At 40.0% G+C, this 17078-nt stretch overlaps 1 long non-coding RNA gene across 4 annotated transcripts in view; it reads right to left on the bottom strand.

Annotated features, from left to right (window-relative positions):
• LOC143420497 (uncharacterized) overlaps positions 1-17078 on the bottom strand; it is a 149680-nt gene that overhangs the window by 8181 nt on the left and 124421 nt on the right. For 2 of the 4 annotated variants that reach the window (XR_013100328.1, XR_013100326.1), the window contains one exon: positions 11914-12361. The exons of the other annotated variants lie outside the window; for them this stretch is intronic. This is a non-coding gene — a long non-coding RNA (uncharacterized LOC143420497). Of the gene's footprint in view, positions 1-11913; positions 12362-17078 lie in introns of those variants that run through there. 4 annotated transcript variants of the gene reach the window in all.

The following is a 17078-nucleotide window of genomic DNA, read 5'->3' as shown; positions in this document are numbered from 1 at the left end:
TTCATTTTTTCTCCCCTTTCTTCTCGTTCCTTCGTTCCGAGGCTCGTTTCGCGATTCAATATTCCAAAAGGTAATTATCATCCACGGAGCAGCCTATCAATATGCGCAGATAGGCATGATAGGGAATAAAGGTGCATGTCTGATTGTCGTTTTCGCTTTCGTTATTTCCCGTGCAAACGTAGAAGAATCTTCCAGGGTATGGGGGGAGAATAAGGGTGTATTTGTGGATTGCATTTGACTCTCCTTTGCAGTGGAGTCCAATGCATATCTCTGTGGTTACAGACTGTTCTTTGGTCTCCTCCTGCTCCCTCTCTCCCTCTCTCTCTCATTTGCATACATCAGCCTCTCCTTGGGTAGAATAATGGCTCTTAATTCTTCTTTGCAGCTCTTGCCTTCTGATCCATGACAAAAAAGAAAAAAGCCAGCCGCTTAATTTGCATACTCCCCATAATAATGAGGTGTGTGTTGCAAACCGCCTAATTACCAAGTCCTCCAGTCACTCTCTCTCTCTCTCTCTCTCCTCCTGCAGCCTTTGCTTTTAACCCTCGTTCGCCCATTCGCCATCTCTTCATCTCCATAGAAAACCATTGTCGCATTCAGCATTAATTCGTCTGGAGTGACACGAAGAAACAATAGAGAAACAAGAAGAAGAAAGAAAAAAAGCGAAGCATATTGCAGTGACGAGCGGTTCGTTCGTTCGCCTTCGTTTATTCCACTGTCTGTGTTTATTGGCTAATTTGCGGCTCCTCACGCTCGCGGCGACTCTCCTTAAGCTACCCTCTTTATCTTTGCCTTTGAAATTTACAAAATCTTACAAGAAATCAATACTTAATTGATTATTCACTTTCCTGCAGCCTCAAACGACCGGTGAGTGCACGTGCGTATTAAATCCGCTGTGTGTCTGTGTGTATGTATGAGTAAGTCTCTGGTAGATCCCATTGTATTCCCAGTTCTTTCGAGGCAGCAGGCAGACGAGGTGGCAGGGAGCTCTGAGAGAAACACTCTGCAGCATGTTTGTGCATGCTTGTGTATGTGTGTGTGTGTATTTTTGCAAGTGTGTGGGCATATGAGACGTACCAGGGTCCTGTCAATAGCGCCAAAAGCCATGAAAGTTCCAAGGTTTGACGCGGGTTTACATCTCAGCCTTTCTTTTTTTTTTTGCTAAAACGGCAACAGCCACCCAGATGAAGGACAGGTATGGAAATCAACATCAACAACAACAACAACAACAAGAACAACAACAACATGCCTGTGGGCACAGGAAGCACTGCAAGCTCCAAGCAGGATGTGGAAGGGAGTATATCCTCAATCCTCATTTTCAAGTCGTTTTTTTTGTTTTTTGGTCTATCCGCTGAGCTTCTTTGTCTTCTGTCCTCACTGTGAGAGGAAAGCAGGGCAAGATGCCACCTGGACCCTTCAGAGAACTCTGTGGCAAAGTGGGCGCGGAAATAGGGGCGTGAAGAGAGGGGCGTTAGAAGGAGGAGGGGAGAGAGGGGTAAAGGGCGCCTGGCGCCTGCCTTCCGATATGCCATAAGAATGGCAGGCACGTAATGATGGCAAATGTAGAGCAGATTGGTTTGGAGGAGGAGAGACAGAGGAAGGGGGAGAGGAGACAGACGGCACAGCTGGCCTTGTGCCAACAATACCAAGACATGAGCACAGAGAGAAACCTCCCCCTACACTGTGCTCTGACACTTGTTGCTGTGTCTGTGCTGTGTGTTGGGATCACATGTGAGGACATACAGTTCCCCGGCTGGAACACAGAATTTTACTTGTGCCACACCAGCTGCTGAATGGTCAGCCAACCGCTTTCATCTGTGAAGGAATGGCAGTGTTTCAATATGCCGCTGCATGCAATGGATGAGATATTCAAGCACATATGAGAGCCTAAAGCAAAATGACGGTGAAAGATAGAGGTCTGGCCTCCAACTTGACCTCCATTTATGCGACGTGGCAAAGGTCAAATATTGACTCCTATTTCCACAAAAATCAAAATTACAAAGTGCAAACCAACTCACTCACTCTCTCTCTATATATATATATATCCCTCCATAAAGACATTTCAGTTTGTGGGAAAATTCATGTGATTTGTGTCTCCCAGCATTCAGGAATAAAAACTGCTGGCTCTTGTTGGTTTATGACAAGAAAACGGATGGCAACAAGATAGAGTATTATGATGTTCATATTGAAATGTGCTGAGCAAACATCTTCCTGCACAAGCAGACATGCTCTGTGTGTGTGCGAGAGAGTGAGAGCGGAAGGAGGGAAATGTATTTGTGCAGTGGCAGTAAAACACACACTATACTCAATTCTTATCTGTGTGAATGCGTTAAAGTAAGAGGATCTCATAAAAAAGTGGGGGGGAAAAGAACATGCATCATATGTAACCTGCCATGGCTGTGTGCTTTATTTCAGAGACAGGCTATACTTGGAACTTCTGAGCCTCAGACAGGTTGCTGTACAACTAGTGTGTTTTGAAATGGCCACGAAAATGGAAATTTTCAAATAAAAATTGTGCTTGATTCGTGCTTTGCGTTATTGGCAGCAGGGCACAGTGTAGGAGGAGACTGGCGAAGCTCTGTCGTCTGCAGATAAAGAGAAATGTTATCATATACTGTGTGTGTGTGTGTTCATATGCGCGTGTTTGGGTCGACCAGATGAAGGAGGAGGGGGTTCTCCAAATCAAACACCCTATTTGAATAAGAACAATCAAAATGGAGCCAGAGATGTAGAGAGGGAGAAATGGAAAGGCGATTTGACTTGCGAATCAGGCGATGCATATCTGCATGCTAATTACGTGGCAAGATGGGGGGGGGGCGAGAGTGGAAAGCGCCCCCCAAGCGCCAGACAGAGAGAGGGCGAGCGAGGAAAGACACAGCAGACGTGAGAGAAACAAGGGGGACGGACGACCCAACGAACGGACAAACAAACGAAGGATTCAAAAGGAGCTTATAGACGAGATGGGTAATTAATTCCCCATTCGGCTTTATTCTGAAGCATTTGATTTTCTTTGGAAACAAATCGACACGCAGAAAAGGAAGAAAGGAGCACGAGCACAGGATGAGGGTAGGGATTCGAGCGGGGTTGGGGGCATCCGAAAATTAAAATTATTGATTGTTCTTAGGATGCTGGGGGTTGCGAAGCAGAGGGCATTTTAAGGATGCAATTAGAGCGGACTGGGACCAAGGCTGGAATGATAATAGATGACATTGGAATTCACCATGGCGATCGCCCATTAATCTCCATTAACGGCGACCAAGATATTAAAAATTCTAATTGGAGGGACAAAAATTATATGGATGGTTTGCGAATGGGATGTGGGATGTTGATCTCGATCGCTTTGTGGGAATTGCGTTCTCAGGTATAGTATATCTGTTGTATTAGCTTGCTGACTGAGATTATAAGTTGTGAGAACAGTGTTGAGTTGGTTATTATTTTCAATGTGGCATCAACTCTTAGTTATGGTTTGTAAAAGAGTTTTGTTTTTTGTACATGTAAATGTGTCCATTAATGTTTATTTTTAATGTATGACGGTATGTTTCCTATGACTGCTCTTTAATGGCCAAAGTTGTTCTTTTTACTCTATTTTTTAATATGTGTTTTAAAAATAAATAAATATTCACAAAGTTTTTTTAAAAAAAAACTTTAATGTCAGTGTTGTAATTTCTTTTATGTAGTTCATTCAATAAACACAATGCAAATTTTCTTGTATTCTCCATCATCTATATACCATTTGGGTAAAAAAGGGGGGAAAAAAATCAGAATCTTTAGTTATTTGACAATGTATAAAAACAGTCCACAAAGCTCTGCTCTGGGGAGTTCTCAGCCCCCGTGTGTCCTGTGATGTCATCAGGAGTGGCCTCGATTCTGACGTCCACACTGAGTTACGCTGGCCCAGATTAAGGAACGTGGGCGACAGGCCAGTGCTGTGTTTATCAATAGCTCCAACACCTTGCATGACTGTGCTGTGACACTGTCAATAGATTATGAAATCTTACTGTGTCAGCTATTCAATATTACAAATTGCCTGTGTGTACTCAGCGTGCGTGCGAGTAGTCACATTTGTGTATGTGTGCGAGCGTGACGTAAATATTCAAGAGGTTAATGCGTATGTTCCTGTAATGTCTACGTATATTCACTCTGCATGATTAGGAGCTGTCCTTGAATTAATAAGATGAAACTGCAACCCCCAACTCTGCTGCATTTACCAACACACACACAAACTCTTCTATTAGGATTAAAATCAAGACAAAGCTGGCTACACATGAGCATCATATTGAAACAAATTTCACAAACACTGTTAATTTATTGTTTATTTGTAGTTCAAAAGAATGTCACAACTCCAAGTATGATGGGCAGTATGCATGCATGTGTGTGTCAGAGAGAGAGAGATGGCCAGTGTGATGTCATTACGTTAATGGTTTTGGACCGGGGCTAGTCATTAAATGAGGATATTAAAAGCAGGAGGCTGTTTTTATATGCATGGAGAGGTGATGTGAGGGGTCACAGTAGCTTGGAGTCATCACTCATGCACAATGAGAGGATGCAATCACACATACAAATGAGCAAAACATACATGTAAGAGGTCTTGCAGCTCTTTTCAGGAGAAAGGTGCGTTTGTCTCTCTCCCTTTTTTCTGTTACTGGCACTCAGATGCTGGGAGGACACTCACCTTGAACAGATTTTTTTAAGCACGTGTAGCAACTCTCATGCATGATTGAGCCTGATATTTATGAGCTGGGCTTATGTGCATATTATTATTATTATTACCGTTATGCATTTTGGCAGAGGGGAAACAACATTAGACCTGGAGGAGGATGGACCCATCACTGCTGCCGTCATTAGATTGGTTTGATCTATGATTTATGCAGAGAGCAATCTGCCCGAGGTAACAGATTTAGACAATTCTTTAATCAAGGCTAGACATATTTGTTGGTGCTTTACATGTTTATGTGCTTGGCTGGCAAAAGAAAATGTGTGTTTATCGTGTGTGTGTATATGGGGCGTCACCAAGTCAGTTTTCTAATTGCGAACAATTTTCTGATTGTAAAGATTCTAGTCTTTTCTTCTGTTGATGTCTGCTTATGTCAGCCATACATTTTACCAATGCTTTGCCATTTAACACTGGAAGTCCCGGCTTCTACCTTTCTACCTTTAAATATCACTGAACAAGTAATTCATTTCCCTCAAGCTAGCCTGACCAGGATCCATTGCCTCTTGAAGAATGCCCTGCATCCAACAATTGTTGAGGTCTTTTGATACCTTTTACTAGCTGGAATTGTAAGATGCTTAAGAAGAAGTGTGGAAGGTGCAAATAAGGATAACCCACTGGTGACAGTATGAGCACTGCTAGGAGCATGCTTAGTAAGGTAAATAAATCAAAGAAACAGGAACACAGCGATCTAAATATCAGAAGTGTCTAAAGTGGACTTACAATGCTCATTTTGGCTCATCAGGAACTCTACAAGACTAGGTTTGCATGAGTCACAGTTTCAGAAAATCCTTGTTTATCTTAATGAAGTCCTTCAGTTCAGCCTCTATCTAAAAATTTCCACCATTTTAACTCCCTTCAAGGCCACCTTTCCTTCATACCAGCCTTCCTCTGAATTGCTGACCCTCACCTGGTTTCTGCAAATATCTGATGTTTGCCAGCGACATCTCCACATGCCAGAAACGAGGGTCTAAAAACAAATTGTAAACCTATTTAACTATAATATCACATTCTTTATTGGTTGGCATCTTCTCAAATCTACTCACACATTTTTAGGTGTAAGTCGGCCACCTGTTCTGTAAAATTCTGCACTTTTATGCATATTTTAGACACATAAAAGTGGATTAAGTGTTTGAATCACAAGCTGTATAACAGCATAATTACAAGATCTTGTTAATAGATGTAGGTGAGAGAAATGTGATGAAATGCTATGAGGAAATATTGCAGGTAAGGCAGCATGTACAATGCTATTCTCATGTTACTAAGTGACTGGTTAGTGTAACTCTACACTTTTTTCCACATAGAAAAACAACTTGCAACAGTTGGTAGACTTATTAAGAAGGAGCTTAAGTACATGAAAATATACACACTAAACTAGCTAGAAGCCATTTGGTCTGATTATCAAAACAACCGTTTCAGTTATATAATGTTATTTAAAGCTTGTGGTTCTGACTCCTCAACACGGCCATTTACACATGAAAAATGATCGCCTTTTTACCTTAAGCCCAGCCAAAGTCCAGCTCTCTTAATTCCCCTCTGGAGTGAACAAAAACCTTGGCTTTTGGCTGTTGTTGGTCCTTAAACATATACAGTATCCACGGCTGTCTTGTGTGCTCTACTTTGAAGCTAAACAAATTAAAATACCTTCAAAACCAAAAAAGCATTTTTGAAGCAGGCAGGCGGAAATCTCCTCTTGCGAATAAAATAGTTTGGAATTTGACATTCAGAGCAGCCTGGAGCCTGAGAGACATGCTCAAAGTGACAACATGAACATATGTGGACCTCATCATTTGAAACCTAATATCATTAATATAAGAAAATGATAATAAATAAAAATAAGGAAAAGTATTACAGACCTACTTCAAATTTTAGGCTGTGACTAGTTACTGGTACAAGGTTTATCTGAAGCGTGGTTGTTTGATCCCCGTGGTGCTGTGATTGATTGGTAACTGTACTAATACAGTGCAAGTAGTCTACAGGCACAAAAGTGAAATTTCACAACTTTATAATAAAGATTCATGCAACAAGTACACTTATAAAAGTAATGCTTTAGTTAGAAAGCTAAGCCATATACTGTAGTAGCAGGAGTCACAGACATTTACATCTTACCAGGAATCTCTTTTCCTGCTCCAGAAAGTCCAGAAAGACTGAACACATAATTATTTTGTTTGGAAAATTAAATTTTCAAGATTTATACCTCACAATTTTAATCTTTCACCTATAACTAGGGGGACAAGGCCAGGTTTTACAAGTAAACAGTTATTTCAAGAACCTTTTTTTCACGTTTAGGGTTTAAAATGTTTTAATAAAGTACAATATACTGTACAAAAAGCACGTTATTAGAGAAAATTCTGACAAAAAGATCCACAGAAAATCAAACATAGCAAGTCTGAATAATGCCTGAAAAAACAAAACAAAACAAAAAAAACAGATTCCCACCCACTGCTTCAACTTACCCTGAGGGCCACAGCAAACTTGTTTTAATGATCAGGCTTTGTGCAATAGACATGTACAATAGTTTTAAATTGAGAGCACTGTGTGTTACTGGAAAATCAAAAGTAGCCATCAAGATACACCTTTGTAAAAGCTTTACACACACACACACACACAAGCGCACACACGTGCGCGCGCGCACACACACACCTGTTGTTGTCTCTCTCCTGTCTGTGGGACTTTCAGCACCTTTTGCCAGAACAACACTGTCTCAGAGGAGTCACAACCTTTAATCAATGTGTTGATAAACAATAATTCCTTTTTTTGCATTCTGAAAATTTTCCTACTGAAATGCATCACATAAATCCTCATCCTCTATCTGTTTAATCTGTTCAAAATGCATTGCTGCCAGACGAGAGTTAAGCAATAATATATACATACTTTTTTCTGTTTTAAAAAAATCAAGAACTAACGCAGGCAAATCCGAAATATTCCCTGTGAAGGTTTAACTTGTGTACATTTTTATAAAACGTCTTCGTCATGAGAGATAACAAATCAGTAATGATCAAATGATCTGTTGTCTCTGCATACTTACAGCAGAGCCTGGCTTCTTCATTTAGAGCCAACATTAATTTCTGGGCCTACTGTGATTGCTGTTGCTATAGCTAACCTCTGAATAAGCATGCATGCATTCTCAATAAAGAAGCAACTTTAAAATTAACTGTAATAAGAGAGGAAGGAGCAAGCAAAAATATGAAGTACTACTGTATTCAACCCATGGTTGGTTGGTTGGATAGATCCTTGTTTTGGTAGTACATAGTTTGAAGATCTAAAGATTTTCAAGACTATTTTGGATGGCTCCCCAACTGTGTGTAGGCCCATGTGCACATGCTCAGAATGCCCATTGGTTATTCAACTCTGGGATGAGGGCAGCTTCAGCACACACAAATCAAGCCAGCCAACATAAATTATTTTAAACTTCACCAGATTATTGAAGATATTAATGTTGCACATTTCAAGTCTCTAAAGAGATTTGCTCATTTTCAGTAGCACAAAATATGCAAGAAAACAAAGCTTGAATTTTCTCTCTCCCAGTTACAAACCACAGACATTTTTGATGCCTGACTATTGATGCATGTAATTAATTTGTGTGTTTTTCATTTTTGCAACCAAAACATGTTTACCTAGGAAGACACGTCTCAAAGTTTTGGAAAACAGTATTATTGGATTTAGTTAAGCCTATGTACTACCTTTTTAATATTCCATGTTGCCCTGTATATATATATATATATATATATATATATATATATATATATATACACACACACATACATACATATATACACACATACACATATATACACACATACACATATACACACACATACACATATACACATATATACACACATACACATATACATATACATACATACATACATATCTACATATATATACATACATACATACATATATATACACATGCGAATATACATATATGTTATGCTCTTATTTACATAAAATTGAGCAGTAGTTTGTAAGCATCACTGATAGGTAGTTAGGTTCTGAGCTCATAACATAGCAATGAAGTTGGCAAAAAGGCCAGAAGCAAGGACACTAACTACTCACATGTATGAAAACAGAGTATGCAGTCTTTGTCACAGGGATGTTAATTGGGTGACAGGAGTAAAACTCAGTGATAAGCCAGATGATTGCATGCAATACCTCACTGAGGTTGGGTTGTCCTTGCAGAGACAGACAATCATGCCCACCGGCAGATTGCAGAGGTTGGGGCCAAGTGCAGTAGCACTGAAGCAGAGCTAAAAGAAAGTGGGTATGTAGACGGCCATGGCCACACTGAAGAAACCTTTGCAGAGGTGATTATGGATTCTGAAAGCAGCGCTGGACTCTGAGCTAGAGATTATTATAAATTTGGTCATTGGCAATGAGGACACTACAGGGGAGGGAAAAACAAATATTAGGGCCCCCTTCAATGCCGGGGCCAGTGTGAGCTGTTTTCCATTTTAATGCATTATGTGTGTATAAGGGAGAGTGGGGAGACGAGGCTTTTTTTCCCCTCTCCTTTGCATGGGTATGTGTGTGTGCGCGCGTTGGATTCAGCAAACTTAGATTTACATTTCCTTTGCACTGCCTGTGAAATGTTTTCAGATGTGGCCAGCGTGACTGAAATAATATATAAGACTGATTCTCTTGCACTCTCTCTCCTCCTCTTTCTATCTTGCGCATATGTACTTGCTCACACACTGTGGGCAAAGACACTTTGAGAGAATGAGGATAAGAGAGCTCAGCTGTAATTACCAACCATCTGAGAGAAATGGAAATTCACACTTAGTCTGATTCTGTGGTTAGCTTTCAAGCCAGCCCTTCACTTAAGCTGATATTGACATATTGGCTTAAAGTGAAGGTCCCCCGACGTCATACTAACACACCACTTAAACCCTTTAAAATTCCAAAAGTTCATCATTAGATTAGCAAGGTATAAGAAAAACACTTTACTTGTATAATTCAGCTTCCTCTTTTCAATTAAAAATGCAGGGACTCGTTCCAAAGTGAGGATTCCTTAGACTCTTAAGAGCTTTGTGTTAATTACGACAGCAGCTCTGTTGATAAGTAAGAAAGGCTTTGCTGTAATACAATGTGTTTACATTGTTTGTATCAAAATCTTCCTCAAAATTGGTTATGAAAAGACATATTAGTCTTGACTAGCCTGGTTTTGTGTTTAAACATAGTTAAATGAACATTACTGGCCCAGTTGAGCTTGTATTCACCTGATTATATAAGGTTTGCTGGCATTATAGTGACTTATTGACCTTTTTTAAGTTGAGGTGTTAAAATCCAGCAAGCACAAAAACCTGGTATTGGTGATTTCATTGTTTCCAAAGAGCAATCGGGTGGTTTCAAAGTAGTTTGCTGTAGTTATTGTATTAGGCCTATTTGTATTTGTTGGAGTTCAGCTATTTCACTGGTGAAAATAACTACCCGAGGGATTCAGATCGTCAATGATCTATCACACAACCAAAATCAAAACCGTAAAATGATCTGCAAATCCATCTATACATTCAAAACTTACCCTGGGGCTGTGTGGCAGCGTGAGCAGCAGCTAAGCGCTTTGTCATTTTAAGTGTAACACAGGTATTGATTCCATAGGTTTGATTCTAAATGCAATGATGTCTTCCTCTGAGAGTTGATTAAACCCCCTTGGTATTGATGAACTGGGTCTATGAGTGTGTGCGAGTGTGGGGCAGAACACATATGGCTGAGACACCAAAGCCTGTTTCTGTACATATATTCATGCATGCAATGATAAAAGCATTTGGGAAACCCACAACTTATCCCTTTAATGCCTAAAATGTGAAATAATTGCCAGAAAATTCACATTTTATTGAAAATGGAGCATTTATTGAACCTTCTAACCATTTTCATTTAATTAATTACACTAGTTGTTTAGAAATTAAAGTCTCTGTTCACTCCACTCTTCTCTGAACTAATATTAGCTGCCACACTTGAAGCAGAATTTAAGCAGATTTTGGCCAATTTGTTAACTTAAAACTGAAATGATTAAACAATAAAGCAATAATAGTTTAACTTTAGTCACACAAGTAGGGATGGGTACCGGTGCACCGGTTCTGACATAAACGGTAGTAACCAGACCGAAAAGCAGCGCACATTTCGGTGCTTTATTTCGGTGCTTTTTTTTCCTGAGCTGTGATACACTTCTAGCCAATCATTTTACGTTTCCCAGGATAGTAGGCGGGGCCAGGTACGTACGTTCAGTTAGAGCAGAGCTACAGATTAAAAATGTCCAAGGCGAAGCGGTCAAAAGTCCGGCTGTACTTCACAGCAAAATATGCAAACTCAGCAGCAACAAGTGCTTTAAGCTGATACTGTGATACTGTCAAAGGAGGTAACACTTCAAATCCGATGAAACACCTGGCGACGCATAGCGTTTTTTTTAAAAGCCGAGAAATGCGCCGTATTTGATAGCTTGCTGCGAGACCTCACACTGTGCACGTTGGGTGGGTTGCCAGTTATCGGACCCGGAGCAACATCCCCCAAAAACCCGAAGAATAGAGTCCTGGCCCCTAGCCCTGCCAGTGTAACAGAAATGATGACGGATGATGATGCAGCAGCAGCCGTTCTTCTCTGCGTGAGTCGCTTAATGTTGTTCGAGTGTAATTTACGTTGAGTAGGCTAACCACGTTATTACATTAATGCATGTAAGGTGAACTAGCAAACATGATCATAGCTACATGCGGCTGTCTTCTTGTTTGATGGCAGATGCTCCCTTTACCCTGGACAAAAAGGCTAAAATGACCAAAGAAAAAGTGGGAAACAGCTGAACATGAGAGGTTTTTGGACAAAGTTTGTGTTTTTTTTCCATTGTTTAAGCACTGCTTCCAGCCAAGAGTGATACCATATATGCCCCATAGCTGCAGAAAAGGCTAACATTGTTATCTTTTTACAAAAAAAAAAAACAGCTGAACATGAGAGGTTTTTGGACAAAGTTTGTGTTCTCCATTCTTTAAGCACCGGTTCGAGCACCGTTTAAGCACCGGCACCGTTTCAAAAGTACCGATTTGGCACCGGTATCGGATAAAACCTAAACGATACCCATCCCTACACACAAGTGACATTTGAAATGATTTATTATCACAACACAGGGTGATAGAACATGTATACACCAGAAGTGATCTGCAGAGATGCGGCGATGAGAGACGATAGAAAGTGAATGATGTTTGTCAAGTCGAGTCAGGTTTATTTATAAAGCACATTTAAAAACAACCAAGGCTGACCAAAGTGCTGTACAATAAAATACAAATATAAAATACAATAAAACACAAGTACATAAAACACCTCACTGATAAAACAACAAGTTAAAACAGTAAGTTAAACCTTGCTAAAAGCCAATGAGAACTTCAACTCATTTGGCAACTTCAAGCAACTCTGTGCGAGCAAGTGCTGGTGAAATGAACGGGTCTCACGATAAACTCTTCACAACTTCCAGGTGACCAACTAAGAAGACTACCCAATGAGAGTGACGAATACCAGTGACTGAAATATGATCTGGTAGTAAATACATTTAGAATGTCTGCAAGCGACCAGCCGTCAGCTTCAAACAGATGTGCAATGAGCAAACAGCTTCCAGTGTGTACGTGGCTTTAGAGTTTGGCACCCAGGCTCCAAGCTCATCACTCCCTGCAAATATGATACACATAGAAATTGGGGAGTGATGAGTAAATGTCCACCTAGAGTCAACAGGTGAATGGTGGGGTGGGGAAGGGATTGAAACAGCACGTGGCGATGCAGGGTAACAAAACCGACAAGATTTAAGTGGGAGAAATGTGATATTCTGTAGCTTAAATAGATCGCCATATTGGAAGAGTGTGATTGGTATGTGACACGGTGAGAGTGAGGCAAGTCCGTGTGTATGAAGCAGCTCACGTTTCCTGCCTGAACTAGCTCACAGGCTTTGATACAGTTTTACTACTTATTATTACTACTGGTGCAATTATTATTTGACTCACAAGACTTAAAAAAAAAATAGGTAAAATGACAGTAAAGTTAAAGGGAAAAGAGCTTGGATGTTAATATGTATTAGAGTAGTACCTATGTAAATAAGTCCATAAATTGATTCTGCAAATAACATTTTAGTTATTAATTCTGTATTATATAGCTACATAAACTGATTAATCGGTTTATTAATAAATAAATAAATAAATAAGTAATACATGCTTAAATACTTAAAGTAATATGTACTAAAAAGATGCTTAAATGTCTTGAGCCTAAGGTGATTTTTAACTGTAATGTAAGACAAAGAATGTATGAAAACCTTTGCATTTAACAAACAGCACTAAATATGAAAAAATTGATCTAGATCACTTGTTTCTACATTTAAGTCGTCATTCATCCACTAATCATTTCAGGTGTAATTCACATGTCTTACATGATCACACAATATATGGCTCGTTTTGCTGCATTAAATTCTTAAATTACCAATAAAACACATAAATCTGTAACTGACCATATCATTTAAAGTGTACGCCAAATCAATGCTCCTCCTTTTCAAACCTCTGAGACAAAATGACCTCAAAATCAACTCCTCAAAGGTTATGATGAGTTCTTTTCTGCAAACAAACAAACAAACACAAAAACACACACAAAAGAAGGCTCCAGTGTCTTCTCCTACATTTATCCCATCTCGCCAAGTTTATTTTCTTCCTGGATATTTTTGAATCTTCAATACCGAATAACTACAATAGTACTACAATAGTCCGAGTAGCTGTGCAAATAAGGATCTTTTAAGTGTTAGACAACTCTCAGAAAACCAATATGCTATTGCAAAGTAAAATAGAGTCTCAAAAATCTAAAACTTATTATCAGTCTACTACCCCTCCCCTCCCCAGTTGTCCAAATGTTCTGTTTACAGGGATTTCAGAAGGGAATGGTTTACAGGGATATGTGAGACACAGAGAATGCCGCCTTGAATTTATCATGTGTAGGAGCTCTTGAATGATAAGGAGAAGTCTACTGCAACTTGTCATTTATTTAGTCACGAAAAATCAAAAGACCACCTTCACATTCAGCATTAAACTGCACCACATCGCTGCAGTCATACTCAGCGTAGCATGCATCTTAGTGATAAGCGTAATCTCTGATTCACAGTGCAAGCTAAATAAGGGCAGATTTCATGGGTCAATGCATTTGTTGTTAGAAAAATATAGTATGTCCCTGAAAAGCAACATGGGGATTTTAATTTTGGCCCAAACACAGATGAAGGGAGAGAAAGAAGCAAGAAAGAAAAAGATCCTCTGTGTATATATCAGACAGTCACATTCACAAACACGCACACACACACACATACACCTTGCCCAGGTCCCCGAAGCTAATTAAAGGGAAGGTAGGCGAGCAGAGATGTGATAACTCTGTGAATCATGTAGAATAGTTGTAATGGGTGACCTTTTTTCTCTCCTCATGCGGCAGTCAGAAATCTCATTTGAGAGCGAGCCATTCCAATTTGCTGCGGCGAAGCAGGTGTCAAAGTCTCAAGCAGGCAGAAAAACATCCCTTGGTGCCTTCTCTTTTGTTTGAGATCATGTGATGCCCTGTGTGAAAATGCAAAGAGCTACAAAGTCTACTGAAACAGGGGTTTGTATTTCAGCTTTAGGTACCTCTTTCATTCGTCTCTTCTTCTCCTGCACTTTGACTTAATGTGAAGAAGCAGAAACAGTGTTTTCTATCTCCATGTTATGTGTATAGAAAGGATTATGTTAGTGATCAGAGCAAACATGAGAATTATAAACACAGTCCATCTTCATTAGGCTGCGGGCCAGATATTACTGGGCTGGACAGCCTGGAATGTTTGGTCGTCCATTTAGCCAAGGGCAGGAGCAGAAGGGCTGCTGTGCAGGGCTCCAACTCCCTTTGATCCTCTGAAAGTGTGTGTGTGTGTGTGTGTGTGTGTGTGTGTGTGTGTGTGTGTGTGTGTCTGTGCGCGCGAGAGTGCAATGCAATTTCACAACCCAAGTACACCAGCTGGTCCACGTTAAAGTTCCAAGGTAACCATGGCGCCCTGCGGCTGGTGGAGTGTGTGTGTGTGTATGTTAGTGTGTGTGCGTACGAAAGTGTGTGTGATAACATGTGGTATACGTTTGGATGCGCTCCTCCACCCCCTCGCCCCTTTGGCTTTGACTTTTAAGGAGTTTCAACGCTGAGTTTTTGCCTCTATCAGGTAAACAGGATACGGGTCACAGATAAAACAGTATATACACATAGACAGTCTACCGCCATGAGAGAATATATGTGAATTCCACTTGCCACTGAATTTCTAGGATTGTGTCACCAAAAATAGCTTCCCATGTGTTACCTCAAATGTGTAGAGTCATATTGAGCTGGGCTGATTTCATAAGTGGTTTGCTTCAGAGTTTATTTAAGTGGCTGGTATTGTTTAAAAAAATACAAATACATACATTGTGAGATATTAGAGTGTTATTACCAGAAAAGCTACAATAACATAAATGGGGTTTCACAGTTGGATGACCACTGTAGATCTAGATAATCATATTTTATCATATACACAGTTATAATCAGTTAATAGCTTTAGGATCAGGTGTAGCAGTGTGGTGTGGGGAAGATAATCACTTAGAAATAAGATGCACAATTTGTACTGTGACCTCGAGTCGGTTGTCTACATGCTATGATCAGTTAACACAGTGGTTCCCAAACTTTTTTTGCTAGACCCCCCTCAAACATTTAGTAAACAATTAAACAAATACAAGTAATCTGCAGTAAATTACAGGTAGTAAGAAAATTAACTCTAACTCTTTTACGCAAGTCCGCACCTACACGGGTATTTTCGAAAACGCAGCTGTTTCGTCCACACGTAAACGGCGTTTCAAATCACCGAAAACTGAGATTTTTTAAAACGTCTTTTTTGCGTTTACGTGTGGACGAGGAATACAGAGTTCGTCATGCAATGTTAAAGGTATGTGCCTTTTTTCACGTCACGCTGTGCGCCACGTTATTGTTTACATGAGACGAATTGCAAAATGGCAGATAGTCAGATTAACAGTATTTTGTCTCTATCTTCAGGTTTTACACGCTTACATATACACACGCAGTTACTGTCCCTCTATTTACAAAGGCAGAGGCGTCACGGTGTAATTATATTACATGTAGTTGTTTTTTTTCCTGTGTAATAATATTTAACATTGCTATCAATACATTTTTCAAAAAATCCCTCTCTGTGCAAAATGGGCTCAAAAACAAACAACTGTGGGATCCTGTTTGTCCATGATTTAGACAGGGGGAACAAATCGTGGCAGGATCACCCTGATGTTATTTGTATCCCACTGTAACTTTACTGTATAAAGAGCTAACATCTCCAAAATATCAGGAGTAGTTAGTCATTACAACAAGGGTTTGTGAACTAAAAATCAAGAATGTGGGATACTGTTTGTCCGTGATTTGAAGAGCCCAGCGCTGCTCCCGACGAAGGGAAAACCAATTCTGCAGGGGAGACCTACCTTGGCACTTGTGCAGGTGAAGCCAAAGGGAAGATATGCTAAGTCTTTGGCTTAGAATGAAGTTGGTTTGGAAACATATTCAGCGATGCTTCATCTCCTGCTTTGCGTTTGTGGAGGCGCCCCGTGCTAGCAGTGTCCAAGCGTTGTTTTTTTTTCCCCTTCTCATATCGCGCCCCCCTTGCAATGGCTCTAGGGGGCAGGCCCCACACTTTGGGAAGGTCTGAGTTAACAGTGCTGCCTCTACTGTTCTGAGGTTTACTACTCTTCATGCATAAGGCTAACTGAATTCAACAAGAGATAAGCAAATGTTGTATGGGCAATAATAGCTGCTTTCTGACCCTTAGAGAATATCAAGCTAGTATAAAAGATGGAATTAGGTGAGTGGCTTAATCATCAGGTTAAATTATAATGATGCACACTACTCGTGATGGGACTTGGACCTTGAACGCAGCAGCCTACTCTACACCATGTCTACATAGCTCGTTGCTGCAAACTGTATATTCATTCAACAAAACAAAAACCCACAACCATCACATATAGATCAAAAATCTAGCATGAGCTACAAAATTATGTAAGATTTAAGTTTACAGTTAATCAAACTTTTGCTGAGCAGTCCTTACCTTTGAGGATATTGTCTGGATGCAGGTAAGGAAATCCCAGAAAACTGATCTGTTCATGTGGACATCACAGCTTTGAGTTCTCCCACTGAGAACTCAACATCCAGATGAACAGAATCAACTTTCTGGGCTTTGAGAATAACGTCTCCTGACCTCTTTCTTTCATCTTTCTCCATCTCTGAGATCTCACACATTAATGTTTGTACTTTTTTTTTTTTTTACACCTCTGGGTAAATACAGCATCCATACATTTAGCTAGCAGACAAACTGTCA

The sequence above is a fragment of the Maylandia zebra genome, linkage group LG9 (assembly GCF_041146795.1).
Source record: "Maylandia zebra isolate NMK-2024a linkage group LG9, Mzebra_GT3a, whole genome shotgun sequence".
Classification (NCBI taxonomy): domain Eukaryota; kingdom Metazoa; phylum Chordata; class Actinopteri; order Cichliformes; family Cichlidae; genus Maylandia; species Maylandia zebra.
Note: the sequence above shows the minus strand (reverse complement) of the source record. Positions and strands in the feature narration are given on the sequence as shown.